The sequence below is a fragment of the Schistocerca americana genome, chromosome 5 (genome assembly GCF_021461395.2).
Source record: "Schistocerca americana isolate TAMUIC-IGC-003095 chromosome 5, iqSchAmer2.1, whole genome shotgun sequence".
In the NCBI taxonomy this organism is placed as follows: domain Eukaryota; kingdom Metazoa; phylum Arthropoda; class Insecta; order Orthoptera; family Acrididae; genus Schistocerca; species Schistocerca americana.
Genome location: NC_060123.1, coordinates 231,563,715 through 231,578,606, shown reverse-complemented (window position 1 = coordinate 231,578,606; position 14,892 = coordinate 231,563,715).

The window sequence follows — 14,892 nt, the reverse complement described above, 5'->3', positions numbered from 1 at the left end:
CCCCACCTCCTTCGTTCCACTCGTGAATATCGCGTGGGAAGAACGATTTTCGGTAAACCTCTGTATTAGCTGCAATTTCTCGAATCTTCTCGTAGTGGCCATTTTGCGAGATGTATGTGGCCGGCAGTAATATGTTGTCCGACTCTTCCCGGAAAGTACTCTCTCGAAACTCCAATAGTAAATTTCTCCGTGATGCACAGCGCTACTTTTGTAACGTCTGCCACTGCTCTCGCGTCGACTAGACGATCCCATGATGAACATTCGGCGTTAGTTAAGTTCCCCTGTATGTTGTGAGTATATATATTTTATGTATTTTTAGGCCCATTATTTTTTAATATGACCTGTATGTTTTATATGCATACTTAATGTTTGTATCGTAGACCATTTACATCTGATTTTTCATATGATGGACTAAGCCACACGCTAAAAAAAAAAAAAAAAAAAAAAAATAGTATGACTAAAGGCCCTGATCGAAAGCAGAAACATAGTGAGCAGATGAAAGCGTACTGGGAGAAAAGAAAAGAACAAAGAATGAAGAACTGAAATTGTAACGTATACATATGCCTGAGGATGGGTATTTTTGTTTGTACCTTTCTCTCTCTCTCTCTCTCTCTCTCTCTCTCTCTTTCTCTCTTTTTCTGCGAATAGGCCATCTGAGGACCCCGTTCCAATTTCAGTCCTCCATTCTTTGTTCTTTGCTTTTCTTCCAGAATGCTTTCATCTGCGATGTTTCTTCTTTCTGTCTTCAGACCATTTTGAATCAGTCTTTTCAGTTACCCTGCCGTGGAATCCTCCCATTTTCAATACATTTTTCTGAAAGGCTACTCTGTTGTTTATCTCTTTTCTTCTACATTTTTTGTTTCTTAATTCCTTTTTTCGTCGTTGACACAGTTTTTTGTGGACTTCTTCCTCCACGAAGATTTGGAAATCTTATTGGTTAATCTACTGTCCTGTATTCGAAATAAATGTCTAAAAAACATCAGTCTTCTTGTCTCATTGCGTTTGAAAATGTTTCTATATTTTGCTACATTTCTGCATTACTTCGTAATTTCCAGTCTTCTGCTGCGTTTTGTGGTCCTAATATTTTACTAATAATTCGCCTTTCTAGCACTTCGAATTAATGTAAATTATAGTTCCATGCCAGGCACTTGCTTGCATATAGGCATTCTGCCTTCACTACTTTGTTGTAATACCTTTATTTGCATTTGCGATAGGCACTTCTTTTGTACAGGTCTTTGGTGATACCATATGCTCTCCCCACTTTATGCAACCTTTCCTCTATTGTAGATTTTTCCAAACATTTTATTGGATTATCTCCTCTGTGATATTTAATTTTTTTAGCGTCTCTATTTGGCCTCGTCTATTTTTTGCAGGAAATTTCGACAATTCTTACCGTTTGTTAATACAGTTTATTCCGAACGTTTTGATTCTTTTTTCTAACATTATCAGTGAAACTGTGAGTTCAATAATTTTTTCGTTCCAAATTCTCACTATTTTCTCTAAAACACCATTAAAAAGAATTGGAGATAAGCCATCACAATGTAATACACCCGTTTTTATTTTGGAAGAATCGGAAATTATTCCTATAAATGTTACTTTACAGACTGTATCTGTAATTATCTCACAGATTAGGTTTGCCACTTTAGAATTATGGCCAAATTCTGGTATTATTTAATCTATAGTTTCTCTGTCAACATAATCAAAAGCCTTTTTTAAAATCAGGAAATATAACTACAATGTCATCTGGCGAATTGCTCACTTGAGATTAAGTATTTGTTCTTAGCATGACCTTCTCTTACTCTAGCCACCTTGATATTCACCCAAATGACTGTCTAGTGTTGTTTCTATTCTACTTAAAAAATCTTGGAAAATATTTTTTATGCTACCGGCAGTAAAGACATATTCCTCTGAAGTTCCTTAATCCTATTTTCACCTTTTTTGTGGATTGGATTAATCAAGGCAACTTTCCATACCTCTGGGATTTTTTCTGTTTTCCGGATTTCATCAAAGTTACCTCATTTCCTTTATTTAGCAAGGCTACATCAAAAGTTCATCTATAATAGAATCTTCTCCAATAGCTTTGTTGTTTTTGAGGGTTTTAAGTACTTCTTCAACTTCTGCTATAGTTGGTGGTAAATCTTCTTCCAAATTTTCATTGGTATCTGAGAATTCCATTTTACGACTTGGTTCAGGACTTTTCAGAAGCTGGTGAATATATTGTGTTAGTATTTTACTATTTTCAGTACTGCTTAACCCAATCCTGACGTTTTCATATTTGAAACAGATATAACGAGTTTTGTACCCCTTTAATTTGTTCCTAAAAGTTTGATAAAAGTCACAATTTTCATTTTTTAGAAAATTTTTGTCTGTTTCCAAAAGTTCTCTTTTTCAAAGGCTTGTTTGGTATTTTTGATTAATCTGGCTGTTCCCTTTCTTTGTTGTTTAAATTGATCAAATCTTCAATTTTCTTTGAGCATTTCCATTTTTCTAATTGTTTAGCATCTCTGCTGTGGCTTATTTCCATATTTAGTTCCACGATATTTTCCTTTTATTTTTTTTACCTAAATGCTTTCTGTGCAACTTTATTAACTACTTTGGATATTTCTTCCCAGTTGCTATGTTTAGACTCTTTAATTTTGTCTTGATTGTTTTTAATTGACTCTTTTGCTGTAGTAAGTCTGTCTGTACTCCATTTTATTTATCTTTGAGACTTTATTTGTTCTCTATTAGGTAGGAGTTTCACTTTAATTTTAGAGCAGTAATGATCAGTACCAATTTCACCATTCCTCACTACTTTCACATTCATAATTTCCATTGTACATTTTTGAGAAAGAGCCGCATGATCTAACTGAATTTCTCCTAATATTGGGTTGGGAGGTATCTACGCTGTAGTTCTTCGGAGTTTCCTAAGGAATACTGACATTAGTTTCACGTGAGACTTTCGACACATACTGATTAGCCTCATACCGTCTACGTTGGTTCTTCTATGAGCTGGGTATTGTCCTACTACCTTTCTAAACTTCTCTACTCGACCTGTCCGTGCGCTGAAGTCACATAATAGTAATATGGTGTTCATCTTTGGAATTCTAGATGTTCCTGTTTCTAAAAGATCACAGAATTCCTCTGCTTTTTGACAACTTTTCCTGTTGTCTTCATTTATTGGTGTGTGAGAAATAACAACTGCGTGTATCTTGTTTTTACATTTCATTGATAGGAAAGTTGTACTGTTTGAGGTGAAATTAAATTCCGTTAATTTCCTGTCACACTTTTATGAACATAGAAAGGTGTACCCAATAATGGCATCTGAGTCGTAAGTTTTATTGCTGGTTTGCGTTTGAAGATTCTGTCATTACAAGTATCTACTACATTTTCAACCAGGAACCTTGTTTCTTGAACTGCTATACTCTGAATTTTGTTTTTCTCTTAAAGTACTTCTAGTTCTTATTGTTTACCAGTCTTGAGTTTCAATTAAAGTACCTAGAATGAGTGTCTTTTCAAATTTTATTTTGGAATAGTTCCAATGTTGCTCAGATTCAACCTTTTGATTGCAGTTGTTGAGACTCCCCAGAATCCGCCATTGCGTGACACAATGGTGGAATTCTCTCTCATGGGGTAGTGCATTCACTTTGTGGACTTTCCATACTGCAACTGTTATTGCATTTCATAGAAAGTAAGGAATGTGATTCCAAGACAAGATCGGACTGTAAGTCCGATATTTGATTTGTTTGTTTGTGGTTCACTCCACTAGGTTCTTCCATGCTTTCCACCATCGGCAATTAAATCAAACGTCCTCTCCTGCCTTCGAGAGAGTTGGTTAACAAGGTTGTTACTTCTCCCCCTCCCCCTTCTCCTTCCTCGTCCCTTGCTACCTTTCTCTATTATATTTATATTTATAGTCTGTTAGTACAGCGTTTTGATGATGCGTTTTGTGTTCAGATTCCATTAACAGCTTATTATTTTTGCATTTACATTTCTATGAGCACTGTATTTTTCTTTCCCTGCCTTCCCATCAGCGTCTGTTGTCATTTTAATTGGTGGCTTATTTCTGTTTCTCAAGGGGTGACTCGGTTGTTGTGTCTTCTCTGTATGTTAGTCTTCTGAAATAAACTAATGAGTTTATAATTAGGTAATTTCGGTTTGTGTTATTATCATGTGGTTTGTCTTTCCTTCTACCATCAATATCCTCCTTACACAGGACGAGCTACTGATCGTGCACACTTGCTAGTGTTTCTGAAATATTTCGAGAAGTACATAAACAACACTAGTTTCTGAGATGAAGCCGTGGGTGTTAGGGATGTTCCACACATTTTGAACGGAAAACGTACATATCATAATAGCTAAAAACTGGTACAGGTTCCAGAAAGAATATATTGTATCGGTCCTCGTTTCTACTGCGTTTACGTTGATTCTGACGAGGCTCATATGATGATGACGATGATGACGGAGGATGTTGCGGTGCTACCGGGTCAGCGATGGGAACAGCCAGGCTGTGGCTATGGTTCCCGATGTTGCTGTAGACCCGACCCGGTAACTGGGGGTGTGGTGATTCTTTGCTCGGCTGACGGACGTCAGAGCCGCGGTGCCAGGGCGTCGGCGGCGGCGGCTTCCCGCGCAGCGAGTAGCGGCACCCTTATAGGCGTGGCGTGCCTTAAGCCGTCGGCACACGGACCGTGCATCCGAACGCTGAGCGTTGAGCGTGCCCAGTTTCTGACGTCATAGCGTGGAATAGCACGTTCGGGAGTCTTTCCGAAAGTGCAGAACTATATCTAGCATGTCAGATATTCTGAGCGTGCGTCTGAGCGTTGACCGATGAGATGGCACAACGCCACCTACGTCACATGCACGCCATCTCCCTTCAGCACAAAGTTGTGAGGCGCCATATTGGCATTCGTTTCAAGCCTACACGTATATATGCCGTTTCTGAGCACCAGCAAATTGAAAATCACTGGAAAACCCGTTGTTAACTGTGTGATCCGTCGCAATAAAATAATGAGAAACATCATATTCGTGGGAAAAGAATTATTTTATCTTGCGTATTATGAGAGTATGCTATTTGAAGGCAGCGACACACTGAAGACCCACCAAAAACCCATTGTTCGTGGTACAATTTGTTGTAATTAAATTTCAGTTAGTAACATAGTTACGATTAAAGCTTTCAGCAAGTGCTAAGATTGGTAAGATCCTAGGAATGGCAACTGACCACAAAATGCTCGTTTAGCGTGGTGAGTATCGTCACTGAGTTGTGAAGTTTTATGTTTGGGCGGTGGATCGCGACTCGCCAGTACATAAATTATTTCCTAACTTATGCGTTTTTATTAGGTTCTGTTACTTTATTATTAGTTTAATATAAGTATTTACTATAATTTTTGATGTTATGTAAATATAAGTTCACCTTTCTTTGGGTGTTCGATTGGCTTGATCTACAGGACACCTTGCGCTACTTGTGGAAAGCTATTTTGCTCCTTTTTCTTTTACACTTCGTAATTCACATGTTGCAAAGATTCTGCTACTGGGTAGGAACAGTGATCAAGTAAGACTGACCTTAGAGTTTTACTGAAATGTGGGAATGATGAAATAATGTTTATCTTAAGTGAAGAAGTATTGCAAAAATGTATCGCACTGTTTGTAATGGAACTTTTATAAGCCTGTGTCCTTATTGATTGGACATGGTACTTTACTTTTCGTGCACAATGGAGGAAATGTGCGTTTTAATAGAGCTAACGTGGGAATTTTATTCGCGCCTGTTTAGTAAACAGCGTGATTTACGAACTAGAAACTTCCAGCAACTGCCGCCGCAGTGCGTTGCGATCGCGTGTACCACGTTTGGGCCCACGTACCGTATGCACAAGTCGCATCGTTTCTGAGCGTTCAGCAGCACGTTGAACTTAGAACGCTCAATGTTGACGTTCGACAGCACGGTCCGTGTGCCGACCGCTTTACCGGACGCCGCTTTGGTGAGGAAGAAGGTTCAGCCGCCACCGGTATGCGCGCCACACTGTGCTGAGGCTGCTGAGACGCAACCACTGTGGAGGAAGAGATAAAATAAATAAGAGTTAAGTACATTGCTTACCACTGTTGGCGCGATGAAGGACAGAATTCTGACGATCACAAGGTTATAAACAGGTTTTGCTCTGGCACCAGGACATTAACACTTCATCGGGCGACTCCACAACTATCTCAAAAAAGTCATCATCATCTAATGCGAACAGATGAGAGCGCCTTTGTCTGACCCGTTCAGGTATGTCATCGTCGTCGACAGAACCTGGCAAATGGTCTGTCTCGCCTACAACAACAACAACAACAACAACAAGCAAGGTATATAAACCGATTTGTTACAGAAAAAAACTTCCGATACTACTACTACTATTACTACTACTACTACTACAACTACAACTACCGCTACTACTAGAGGCACGTACAAACGTAATCTTTTTTTTAAACCTACAAGTATGCGACACGGGCATCTATCTCATTATTTCCTGGAGGCTGTTCCTGCATCTGCTCATGAAAAGCCTCCAGCTGCCTGTTCAACAAATCGAAATCCTCTAGAGCTGTTCCTGTAACAGGACGAGACAACTTTATTTATTTTGAATATCGAGTTATACAGAAAGATCACAATAGGATACTGTAAAGGATGAGCCAGACAATAAGGGATTTTACTTTATTATATGAGCCTCCAACCGGTAACTTCATTTCTCCATTACGGCCAAGCCACGGCCGGCAGTGTTAGCTGCCTGTAAATTCTTTCGTCCCACGGTCTAGTAACAGGAAGTCAGCACCGAGGAAGGGCACCTTGTTCACGCGCCTCTCTCGTGTGCTGACGAGGTAACGCCGTCCCAGGCGTCGCTTAGCAGGCAACGCTCTGGAAAGTTCCATGCCGCCCGCACGGTTTGCTCGGTCCTGACCAATCAGGGTGGAGGAAGCCGCGTGGTGCGTCGAATATACCCGGCCGCCCGTCGCCGGGCCCCCTCTCTTGTATTCTTGCTCACCCGCGAGTCGGATGCGCGCCCTGTAGCTTTGAACATCCCCCCGCTCCTCCCGGTGCTGCGGCACTGTGGACTTAGTTTTGGCAGACAACCACTTTCGGTAGCTTCGCGAACAATGTTTGCCAAATTGCAAGCTCTGGCTCACCCTCGCCTCCCTAGGCCTATGTAACCCCTTTTCATCATGCTTTAGCCAATAAATGGCCTTTCTCTAAAATTACCCTATTATTCCGCAACGCCCACCGCCTGCCCATACCCGCCATCCTGTACAATACTTTTTCTATACTTACGTGAATGTTGTTGTTGGTTATCCACAGCTGGAGGCTGTTCCACGTAGCGTTGCTGCTGCTGCAGTGGATAGTTCTTTTCAGCCCCCAGCTCTGCCTCCAGCTCAGTTTGCATTTTCATCAGGTGAGCTAGAGGGAAAAAACAAACAAATATGAAACAAGAAAATTATGAATCGCTAATATACAATAACAAATTACAATGAAAATTATACTCACATGGCAATTCTGGCTGTGAACCCAACACATGAGGCTGGACTTCGAGAATCTGGAGCGGTCCAGGCCCTCCTGTCTCTCCTCACACTCCAAGGCAAAATCCTGGAGTTGTACTACGTATAACAATAAGACGGAATTAATAAGGCGAATTTAACATACACATGAAAATTTACACTCAAAATAGAAATTATTTGCTCACTTGGTAATCCTGTATCCAGAACTCTAGGCCGCTTGCCGCTACACACTGAAGCGTTGCTGCATCTTGCGGAGATAAAACAACAACTACACACAGAGACGATGCAACGCACAAGGCGGATAATAGCGGACTGAGGACGATGGTGGTTGATTGTGGGTTTATATAAAGGGTGTCCTATTTATCGTGACCACCCTAAATAACTGTTTGTGCAGATTCAAATTACAAAATTTTTCAAGCAAATGTTCTTTAGCCGTCAGGATGACATCAATCAGCATGATTACATTCGTTATAGCTTTGTTTTTTACAAAGATATGCACATCGTTATGACTTTTGTAAATGGCACCTTGTATTTCTTATTTGGTAATTGGCCCTAAGTAACGAAAAGTGTGAGATCATCCATATGAGTGCTAAAAGGAACTCGTTAAACTTCGGTTACACGATGAATCTAAAAGCCGTAATTCAACTAAATACCTAGGTATTACAATTACGGACAGCTTAAATTGGAAGGAACGCACAGAAAATGTAATGGGGAAGGCTAATCAAAGACTGCGTTTTATGGGCAGGACACTTAGAAAATGTAACATATCTACTAAGGAGATTGCCTACACTACGCTTGTCCGTCCTCTTTTAGAATACTGCTGCGCGGTGTGGGACCTTACCATATAGGACTGACGGAGTATATCGAAAAATTTCAAAGAAAGGCAGAACGTATTGTATTATCACGAAATATGGGAGAGAGTGTAACAGAAATGATACAGGATCTGGGCTGGACATCTTTAAAGGAAAGGCGATTTTCGTTGCGACGGAATCTTCTCACGAAATTCCAATCACCATCTTTCTCATTCGAATGTCAAAATATTTTGTTGACACTGACCTACATAGGAAGGAACGATCACCAAGATAAAATAAGGGAAATCAGAGCTCGTACGGAAAGATATAGGTGTTCATTCGTTCCGCGTGCTATACGAGATTGGAATAATAGAGAATTGTGAAGGTGGTTCGATGAACCCTCTGCCAGGCCCTTAAATGTGATTTGCAGAGTATCCGTGTAGATGCAGATTTCTTCTCCTAAAGACCAATTCAAAAATGTATCACAATGTACCAGTCACAGAAACACAACGTTATTAATTACATAACGCAACACTGATGTTGAAGCTCCCAGAGCTTAGTGCAGGTACTCGGGGTAATGGAACACATCCACGTGCTGATGTTGACAGAGGACAAATGTAAGCATAAGTAGAATGCACACCCTTCATTCCGTCCACCATCGTCAGTTGAAGAGTTCTGTGAGTAGAATGAACACAACGAAGAGAAGGTAGAAATGCTACTCATCTATGGGAATGTAAGTTAGCTGACCATTAATTGCAATACTGTTTTCTTATGAACGGGTACATTTAGTACAGTAATTTAGTCCTTTTAAATACTGTTGGGTAGAGTAGGCATATAGTAAAGGCTGTCCGTCCTACAAACTTCATCGACATAACGTTTCTTTTATTGTTGTCGTTGAAGGTAGGCGAAATGCCACGCAGGCAGCGGAACTGTACAGAGAGTGATATCACAGGAACCCACCTTCTCGACGGATGTTTTCTCGTCTTGTTTCGACGCTCCAGGAAACGGGAAGTTTCAACCCACGACTACGAAATCGTCGTAGCACTCGTACAGACGAAGCTGCCGAAGTTACTGTTCTCGCTTGCGTTGCTATGAATCCACAGGTGAGGAAACGACAGCTTGAACGCGAGATTGGCATTCCTAAAACCAGTGTACATCGAATTCTTACACGTCACCGGTTCCATCCTTACCATGTACACCTACGTCAAGAATTGCATGGGAATGATTTCCAGAATCGTGTACAGTTCTGTCAGTGGGCACAGCAGCAAATCCTCGCCAGCCCGAACTTCTTCTCCAATGTTCTATTTGTCTATGAATGTTCCTTCTCGAACAAATGACAGGTAAATACAAGGAACATGAATTATTGGTCCAGCGATAACCGACGATGGCTTACACAGGTGGAACATCAGCGTCAATGGAGAGTTAACATCTGGTGTAGAATGCCTGGTACTACAATTATTGGTCCTCATTTCATCAATGGTAGTCTAAACGGCACAGCGTATGCGAACTTCCTCAGACGAATTCTTCCTCCTCTTCTGGATGAAGTGCCGCTAAGAACCAGAATGCTTATGTGGTATCAACACGATGGATGTCCAGCACAAAATGCCTTGCGCGCACGTCGTGTTCTGAACCGAAGGTACCCTGCCAGATGGATTGGTCAAGGAGTAACAGTTACTTGGCCTGTTAGGTCTCCTGATGTAAATCCTCAGACTTTTTTCTTTGGGGATGCATTAAAGACGTTGCCTGTCACGATATTCCAACAACTCCAGAGGACATGCAGGAACATATCATGCTTGCTTGTAATTCACTTCAGCAGGCGACACTGGAAGAAGTAAATAATTCTTTCATTCAACGAGTGCACTAGTGTATCGGTGTCCTGGGTCACCACTTTGAGCACCTTTGAATGTTCTACTCCTGGACGATGGTACAGGTAAGTCAAAGTCAATTTTGTGTTAGGTTTTTACTTGGTTTTCAATTGTTTTCTGACAACTCCAGCAAGTGGATGAGTTTGTGATCCCGGACTCAAAGTCAATGTTGTGTTATGTAATTAATAAGGTTGTGTTTCAGTGAATGGTACACCGTGATGCATCTTTAATAGGTCTTTAGGAGAGGAAATGAATTACCGAATAAAAAATACAGGGTGCCTTTTTAAAAAGTCATACTGCTGTTCATATCTTTGTAAAAAACAAAGCCTCAACGAAGGCAATCATGCTGATTGATGTCCCCCTGACCGCTAAAGAACATTTTCCTGAAACATTTTGTTATCTGCATCTGGACAAATTGTTATTTAGGGTGGTCAAGATAAATGGGACACCCTGTATACACCGAGGCGACCAATGAGACAGATTCTTTTGAAATTTCAGCCAATGAGAAGCTTTTTTGGAACGTGACTATTTCTGGAAGGGCTTGATGCGACCATCGTCTCTCTCTCCATGTAAGAAGAATGCTTTTATGATTAACGGTGTTTTCGCAAGCGTGCGCATACATGATGAAGGCTTTTAGCGGTGAGAAGTTTACCTTTTCTGAGACGTATGTTGAATGCAGGATATAACGATTTACAATCGGTGTCATTCTGGGCTATTTTCGGTAACAGGTCCTGTTAGGACCACAAGTATCCTGTATCAGATTGTTCGTCTCGTCTTCCCCTATACCACTGTGGTACTTTTTAAACAAATTATGTTTATACCCTGCGTACAAAACTCTCAACTTCCACTCGCTACACGAAGGAACCAAGACAATATCCTACATTTTATAGATTACGTGTGATGTATACCGGATGTTTCCTAGTCTTTGCGTTAAACTTTTTGGGGTGACAGATCAAGCAATGAAGAACAGCTTTCCTAAACCACAAAACTTCGCTGACACTTACCTATGGCGCCAGGTTTCTTATACCAATATCGCTGGTTACACCCATGCGAGGCAGCTGCCCGTAGGCACTCTGCGACGTGTCTATGCAGTGTCTATTGCCTATGAGCCAGACGTCTACTCCGCCTGAAAAGGCGTTCGCCGAAGAATCACTCTATCAGTTCACTGGGGTAAGTACTTTGCAGATGCAGTACACCTGGTTAGTAGACCCCGCTATTTCAGTAACGTCTCGTCGTCACAAGGCAGACGAATTCAATAAGAATATGTATAGTGACTCCAGGAAGCGTCGGCAAGCGTTTTGTTATCCCCATGACGTGATCTATCAGGCCTAGACGTATGACACAAGGACTTTGAAATAATCTGCATATTTACATCTGCGCTTATAAAATTCTGCCGTAGCATTGTAAATGTTCGCCTAAGACAACCGTTAGTACGTTAATTTTTCTCTACTCATAAATAATAACTGTAGGAGACTGTAAGAAAAACACTGGTGAGCAACTGGAGAAAGTGACAAGTAGAGGATTTGTCTTGTGATGATCTGTTTCGAAAATGCTTTAGAAATCCACACTAAACTACGTCAAAGGGATCTAATAAACAAGGATTCGCAAATACTTTCTGCTTTTTTTTAAAAAAATTATTTATTTTCTGAATAAAATTAATTCCTTCTGTTAGTGGACTACAATATTAATTGCATTTGTGAAAACACCTTAAATTCAATATGAATTGAAATCCGGCTACAGAAGGAAATAATTTTCTGTTAAAAACACAAAGTATGCGAAATTCCTTGTTCCAACATATCACTTCCACGTGGTGTAGTTTAACTCTGTGAAATGATCTGGAATTGTTTTGAGCACATTGCACGCTCATGATCCGAAATAGATGAATGGTAGGACATTCACTGACTTTAATAAGATACTGCAGTTATTATAATAGACGAAAGAGACATAATTCCCTCATTTTAAAGTTCTTAGTTGTGGAAGTGCGACGCTGAGCTGCTGCAGTTATTACATAACAGTCAGTTTGGTTTTTTCTTTCTTTTATATAACAAAATTGATTCTTTTCTGTTGTTCAACAAACACACGTATATTATCCCACATTTACTAAAATTCAAGATCGGTGGGTTGGCGAGAAAACTCCGATAAATGTGACTTATTCTTATAGTAGTATCAGTTATAGACTCCACTACATAGCAGAGAATTTCAGTACACAAATATTTGAAAAATATAAAGGAACTTTCTGCTGCAGATTGTTGAGACAATATGTAATAACAAGGATGCACACTTAATTTGCTATGTAAGGTTCTTACATGGTAATTGTACCGTGGACAATCGTTTGCAAGTGCGGAAGCTGAAGACTTATTCGAGATACTGAACACGTTAATGAGTGAAAATAAATGGAGGGGGAAAAGTGAGTTGGCGATAGTAGCTGGATGCGTGGCTACTTTTGTAGGCTCCCATTTCACACGATGTTCTATATTCAGTGCTGTCGCATTGTATCATTTACAGAGAAGCACTCACAGCAAAGTATTTCAGCCCTCCGCTGATTCTAGTCTTGTGGTCGAATATTGTGAGCTACATGAAAGGGAAATCAGACAGCGAAGAGCGGGATTTATCAAACGTTGTGCGAGGGTGTGAGAACCGAACACAAATGTGTATTTTATCGTACTACTGCTAATCGAAAAACCCACAACAACGGACACTATAATAAATCATAGCTCGAACCCACCAACCCAGAGAATCACAAACAAGCTGCAATCAGATACACGCTAAACAGAAGCAATAAAATTCACCTACACACTTCTAATTATCTCTATAAAAATATAAAGTTAAGACAAAAATAAAGATACAAGTGATAAAACAAATAAACCAATCACACCCACACGTACAAACAGCACAGTCACAAGAAAGTCGCTTACAGTGACCTACCACAGTAAATTCACATAAATAACAAATAACTCAATACAGGAACACATCCCTGAACTAAAGACAAAACCAGACAGGTACCAACCATCTTATCTACCAGCTCAATTTCAGGTTCAGTGAAAGAATCTACATTGTGATGGCCGGCAGACATGTAGCACGAGGTATAAAGAACACATCATGTCATGGAAATACAAGACAAACCGCTCAACATTTACAGACTCCAATGAGCAGGAATATCATAGTCCAAGCATAATAATGAACGGTACGAAAACCACAAAAATCAGTAAAGATAGACACCTCTTCCCTTTTCAAGATAATTTGCTTATACAAAGAACATAACACAAATGAAAAAGTTACTCAATGATTTGATGAATGTTGGAAACAAACCACTGTTTCAAATAACTGGAAAATCGTGTAATGAAAGAAAAAACACTTTTTGTTTCCCATCCATCACCCTCTCTCTCCCTACCCTTCACCACCACTTCATTTGAACTCTTGCTCCTCACCCATTTTCCTGCAACTCATTCACTGTTCACTCATCTTGTTGAAACCCCCCCCCCCCCTCCTCCTGCCCCTTTCCATCCTTCTCACCATTTATAACTCCAACTCCATCACCACTCCTTCATTTCTCTTACACTTCAGTTACATGCGCAGTAACATAATTAAACGACCTAACTTAAATACGACGAATCGCAGATGATGATGATGAGAGCATTATTAGATCACAGAAAAAACTACCCGAAGTATCAATAGTGTTTGGTTTAGAGATGAATGAAAACAACTTGAAGGTCAAAAATCGACTTATGAAATAGGTAGTGCACTGACAAAGCAAGTTTAACATTTAATGATTCCTGGGTCCGCGTACGTGACAGCGAGTGCTGTGATTGGTCGACAAAGCTCGCTCCGCGCCTGCGTAAAAGGTTTCAGCGCATCTACCGCCGTGAGCCGGCGCACAAACGACCCCCATATTGTTGCGAAACAGTCGATCAGAGAAGCCGCATTCTCCGGCACTAAACTGTGTATGCGTTCTCACTTAGGAACCGCAAAGGCTGCTTGGGAATACGACCTAAAGCAAAAGTACACATTTTTTTCACACGAAACAAAATAGTGATTTTCACATTTTTATTCAATAATTTTATTCATTATTTTACACGATTTGGTGAAGGGTGGCCGCAGACCCCCTAGAAAGAGCCGGCGGACCCCTAAGGGGTCCGCGGACCTTACGTTGGGAAGCCCTGGTTTAAACTAAAGGTTTCGAATGCTAGGAGTATTTTTTGATTTAACTAAGGCGTTTGATTGTGTGGATCACAAAATATTTTTCCAGAAGTTGGACCATTACAGAACACGGGGAGCAGCTCGCAATTGGTTCCCCTCATACTTTAACAGCAGACAGCAAAATCCCATTATTCACAGTGGTAAAAATGGCTGCGATGTGGGGTCTGAGTGGTTTATGGTCAAGTGGGGGGTGTCCCAGGGATCAGTGTTGGGGTCACTCCTGTTCCTTATTTATATGAATCATATGCCCTCTAGTATTATGGGTAACTCTAAAATATTTCTGTTTGCTGATGACACTAACTTGGTAGTAAAGGTTGTTGTGTGCGACATTGGCTCGATTTCAAACAGTGCTGTTAATGACATAGGATCACGGCTTGTAGAAAATAAACTAACGCTAAATCAGAGTAAGACTCAGTTTTTACAGTTTATAACACTTAATTCAATAAAATCCGACGTTTTAATTTCACGGAATGGGCATATGATTAATGAAACTGAACAGTTCAGATTTCTAGGTGTTCAGGAAGATAGTAAACTGTCTTGGA